Source organism: Ciconia boyciana, chromosome 3 (genome assembly GCF_034638445.1).
Source record: "Ciconia boyciana chromosome 3, ASM3463844v1, whole genome shotgun sequence".
Lineage (NCBI taxonomy): Eukaryota > Metazoa > Chordata > Aves > Ciconiiformes > Ciconiidae > Ciconia > Ciconia boyciana.
This window is the reverse complement of record NC_132936.1, coordinates 26,873,879-26,879,359: the sequence shown is the minus strand read 5'-3', so window position 1 is coordinate 26,879,359 and position 5,481 is coordinate 26,873,879. Positions and strand designations below refer to the sequence as shown.

The 5,481-nt window shown below is 44.6% G+C and overlaps 1 long non-coding RNA gene across 1 annotated transcript; it reads left to right on the top strand.

The window, feature by feature from the left end:
* The first annotated feature begins 561 nt into the window (after window positions 1–561).
* On the top strand, window positions 562–1,121 carry LOC140648842 (uncharacterized). The gene is made up of 3 exons (XR_012041353.1): window positions 562–772; window positions 852–974; window positions 1,096–1,121. It is a non-coding gene; the product is annotated as an uncharacterized lncRNA (long non-coding RNA).
* Window positions 1,122–5,481: the final 4,360 nt, after the last annotated feature.

Sequence of the window (5,481 nt, the reverse complement as noted above, 5' to 3'; positions counted from 1 at the left end):
GGTGGGGCTTAGTTGCTGACTGGGGTTAAACCACAACAGTCCTTTTTGGTGCCCTCCATGGGGCTCAAAACGTGTGAGATAATGATAGGTTTGATTGCAATGTGCTAGATTGAATTTATAGCTGTTACTGCTGTTTAGCTATTAATTGGCAGGCTCCTGTGCTTGCCATGGGGCTTGCTTGCCTTCCTGTATATTAAGAGTCTAGGGCTCATTAGTGGCTGCTTTTTGCTTTCGCTGCTTGCTGTGCTGCCGATCATCTGACTCTGCTGTGCCTGGGAACCTTTTGATAACAGCAGTGGCCATGCGCCTGGGCTGGCAGATGGCCAGGGCATCGCTGCTGTTTCTGTGCTGCCGTACTGGACAGGCTGGGACTCCAGTGTGAACTCGAGTTGAAGGGACTGTGACCTGTGGGTGAGTCCACATGGGAGCAGGACACCCAGAAGCATCTGTGGCTGTGAATAAGTCCACACCAGAGCAGGTACATCTTGAAGCGCCTGTGGCCATGGGTATGTCTGTGCCACAGCAGGTATACCTCTGAAGGGATTGTGGCCCAAGGATAAGTCCACACTGGAGAAGGTGCACCTCAAAGCATCTGTGGTTGTGGATAAGTCCGTGCTGCAGCAGGTACACCTTGAAGCATCAGTGGCTGTGCATGAGGTCATGCTGGAGCACCTCAAAGCATGTGGCCATGGATAAGCCCACGACAGAGCAGGTACACCCTGCAAGAAAACTGAAACCAGCAGCTGACTGCCTCGCAGCATTTTAACTGGAGGTATTTACCGGGCCTGTTTAGCCAAGGAAGGGTTTGAAGGTGGTTGGAAGTCATTTTACCTTGTGAACTCTCTCCATAGGTTGGCAAAGACAGTGACACAAGATGGACCAGAGCAATGTGTAAGGGCATATCGTGCATCCTGCACCTGCACAAAGCCCTTTCTCTTCTTGTCCTCTGTTTTTCCTCTGTGTTGCATAACATGGTAGGTATGGTCTTAACAGTAGATGTTTATCCCAAATTCAGCCATTTATTTGATTATTTTCCCTAAGAAGATGTTTGTTCTGAATGAGATGACTGATTCAACATTTTTTTTTCCTTTTGAGGAGTTTGCTGAATGGGAGTAAAAGAGGCAACTTTCCCTGAATGAGTAACCACTTAAACTTTGCATTCCAAGTAGTTTAATGTTTCTGCTTTTTTTTTCACTGTTATATGACTAATAAATGTTGTAGTGGTTGCTATAGTTATGGCTGAAAAGTCCTTTTGCACAAGTCCTTTATATACAAATAAGTGAGTTTTATGGCTTAAAAAAAAAGCCTCAGTGAGCTTAGCTGTTGCCTGACGGCAGCAGTCTCCACCTCTGGGATGATTACTTGCTAAAGGCGTGATACCCAATCTCAGTCAGTACTTTACACATGTCCCTCAGAAAAGTTGCAGGACCAAGTCTTAATGCCAGTAGACAGTAGTGCCCCTTTTCTTGATATTGCTTTTCTTCTTTTTTATGTACAAAAACTTCTAGAGATTCTTTTCAGTGATTTGACTGCCTCAAGGGACAATATGTATTAGAAATCTTGCATGCCCCAAATATGCACAGTAGCAGCAAGATTAGAAGACATCAGCTTTATGTGCAAGGGAGTTTATAAGAGCATCTCTTGCTTGTACCTATTTAAAACTTAGATATTTAAAGTATTTTAAATTTTAAATGAGGACGAGGAACAGCAAAATGAAGTGGGTGAACAGCAGCTAAGAATGGAAATCATCACTTGCAAAGCCAGGGGACTAAAGCGTAGCCAACCCACGTGGAAAGGAGAGAGGGCTCACCCGATGAGGAAGGGGTAGTGGGAATTTGAGGCTGACCAGGGTGCAGGCAGCATGCTTTCGAAGAAGGTATGAAAACTTCTGCCAGTTAGAGGCACTAGGACACCACTATTTTAGCAGCACTCCTGAAGATGTAGTTCCTCATGTGGAGCTTTCCAGATCAATTTGCCTCCTTTGTCAAGGTGAATTGGAGTAATGCACATACTGTGGAAATAATAGACAAGAACATCCTGACTTCCTCTGTCTTTCTCATTTTGCAAGAACTTCTGCTTAGTAGCCTTGAAGTTATTCAGGAAAGGGGTGTTAAAAGCAATTTTCACTTGTGTATCAACAACACAATAAAAAGGCTTTTTTGCTACAAAATTAGGCTATCCCCAAAGAAGCAACTAGCTAAAATGCAGCGAGAAGAAGGGTAATTCAGAAAGCAGCAGTAAAATTAATTTGGTCTCAGTGCTTTGGGGTGAGCTGTATAGCACCACAGATCCATTGTTTCCATAAGGTTATGATGTATACATACCACCACATAGTCAGCAGGAGTTCCTGCTGAACACAGGCTGTGGGCTGTGGGTGTCCCTGCAGGCTTCTGCCCAAACACATAGGTTCCCTGTCTGCTGCCGCTCCTCCTTCATCGCCTTCCTGCTCCTGGTGGCCCCACAGAGGGAAATGGGTGTCAAGGTCTGGGGTGTCAGAACAGTCAATGACAACTCACGTTTGTTCAGCACTTGCTGTGCCGTACCTTCTGTCCTTGGTCTCTGCTTTTCTGTGTCAATGCTGGCAGCAAGGTCCCTAGGTCTGTGGGGCCAGGACCATGCTACATGGTGCCCTCCCTCAGTGCTGTGCCAGCTACAAGTCTGGAGGCTTTAGTTTGGTAACAGCCTGTGCAGAAAATGCTGTTGGGACTCATCTTCATAAAGGACAAACGGACAAGTGAAATGCAGAGAATATGAAGACATGCTTGTCCTTCTGTGCTGAAAGGAGCACGAGGTGTAAGGAAACCCAGTGATACTTATTAAACTCCCGCTGCAGTTTGTGCTGCAGCGTGATAGTGGATATGCAGGCAATCACCAGAGCTTCTCATCAGATTACCAGAAAATTGCTGCATCATGTTATTAGATATGTGGAAAACTGTACGGTATTTAGTTTCAAATGCAGGGTCCATCTTCTGAGAGGGCAGTGGTTTGTTCAGAGCAGACTCAGAACAACCTGCAATACTGTGCTGCTCTCGTGGACGGACTTTTATAGCAAGGCTGGTCTGACATCCATCAAACAGAGCAGAAAGGCAGAAAGAAATTCTCCATGTCACGATGTAGTGCAAGACAGAAAAACTACAGCCAGCAGAGCTAAGTAACCGTGGCAGAGCAACCTGGTAATGCGGCTGTACAGCTTCCAGTACCTAACCAACTGCATTGCTTTATAGAGCCATGCCCAGCTTTCAGTGAGCTTGGGGTGCAGGTTGCATGAGCGCTTGACAAGGTAGTCAGTCATTCTGCAAACATGACACAATCAAGGCAAGATAGGGGAGGTCAGCCTCAGAGCTGAAGAACAAACCAGGCATCCTGGGCTACTAGTTTTGCTGCCTGTTATTCTATAAGGAAAAACAATTTGGAAAAGCTGTAGGTATTGTAGATACTGTATTGTGCACTCTCCAGTTAGCTGGGGGATAGGTGAGTGTGAGTGGAGAAGGAAAGTGGGGCAAGGGATGTGACACGGGGAACAATGCTGCTGTCATCACTTTTAGGAAATTCATCTGTTTGCATGTGAGGCCTTTAGCTGCAGCAGCCTCCATTGGATTTTTAGAGAACAAGGTGTTGCACCATTGAATTATTTTGTCAGAATTACAGGTGTCTTAATATGAATCCATGTTGCCAGTAAAACAAGGTGCGCAAAGTGGCTACCACAGCTAGGATGTGGAAGGGCCAGGAGAAAATACAGGGTGGGTGCACAGGCCTTTTGTAGAGGACAGCAAACCTGTGGGTGTCCTCCTGCTCATGGGGACATTGCAGGCAACAGGCACCAGCTCAGAAGCCTGAGAAACTCAGTTGTGCGCTCCGCTCCTGTGTAAGATATGATAGCAAGGAGAGGCAAAACTCATAAGAAGGTAGATTTTTTCAAGCCAGTCTTGAGAAAGAGATAAGCTTAGAAATGGACTAATATAATAGATGGACATAGAATGAGAAAAGAGCATGTTGGCCATAATTTTGACAAGGAAAGAGGCAACAATTACCACCTCATCAGTACAGGCAGGGACTGCCCATGCAGGTAGACATATCTGTCTGGGTTTGGCTTGTTTCCAGTTCCCATGAGGCAGAAGTGCAGCTGGCCTTCACCGAGTTTTGCTCGGTGGGACCTACAGAAATAGATACCAGGGAGTGCCACGAAGGCCAAGGAGAAATGTTTGAATAGTGGATATTGAAGCAGCTTCTGTTGGGTTGGATCAGATGAGGCCAATGGCATGGAGGGAGCTGAGGGATTCCAAGGAGTGACAGAAACCATCTCAGGAGGCTACACCAGACTGCCAAGCCTAGGCTTATGGCTGGGATTCCTCTCTCCTAAGAGCAACAGAGATAGAACCTGGAATCAAATAGATAATTAAATATAATCTGGTACTCCCAAAACTGAAAAAGATCTGATCTTGTGTCACTGTTATAATTTCCACCGATCCCTTGGATACTGAGCCCAGCCCAGTTGGAAGATTAGCTATGCTTTCTCAGGGGCAAAGCAAGCTATGCCCTGTTGCAAAGCAAGCAACCAGCATGAAACTCAGTTTCTCCCACAGGGTGCTCCTTTCAGTTTCCCAGGCTATGGAAATGTTCCTCTCATTCTTGAATGTATAGCAGACCAAATGAGTTAAAACTTTGTAATTTCTGCCTGAACACTTAAGTCTATGAGGCGATGTAGTCTGTAGAAACCGGAACACGGTGTACATATAGGATCACCACAGCAGGTGATTATACCAGAAACAGTAGCTGTTCTGAAGTTAGGGCATGATTAACTGATAGGAATTTATTTTGGAATTCCCTGTAGCTGAGGCCGGATTTGGCAGATATGATACTCCACCTGACCCTGGAGAAAAGCAGAGAGTGCTGTCAGACATATCAGAAATGAGTCAGTTCCTACAACGAGAAAATTAGAATGCATATTGCAACAACAGAGAGGGAACAAGGAAAACAATAATCATAGCGACATACCAAATTCCTGCAGATGGACATGAAAGACAACTCATTTAGCAATTACACAGTCTTTAAATCACAAAAGGGAAAATTACAGAATTGCAAGGAAGAGAAAAGCACCACATTCAATAGCAAGTGTCAATCCATGAGATGAGATTTTGAGGGCATGTGATGTTCATGCCAGGCAGAACAAGATTAAATGTATTTGCACCAGATGCAAAGACAAGATGAGCAATTGAATGTCAGATCACGAGACGACATGAGTGAATGCACTAGGCTATGAAGACTAGCAAAATAAGAAAGCAGAATGGCCATAAACTAAAGCCATTTTTAGATTACATTATAGTACCACCACTAAGATATTGTAATTTTTAAGCATAAGACCCACAAAAAGCATTCAAACTAAAATTTTAGGTAATCCATAGAAGCCACTGCTTTCAACTAAAGCATATGAATTCATGATCTTAGTGAAAAAAACAGGAAAGATAGTTTATACAGTCAGCA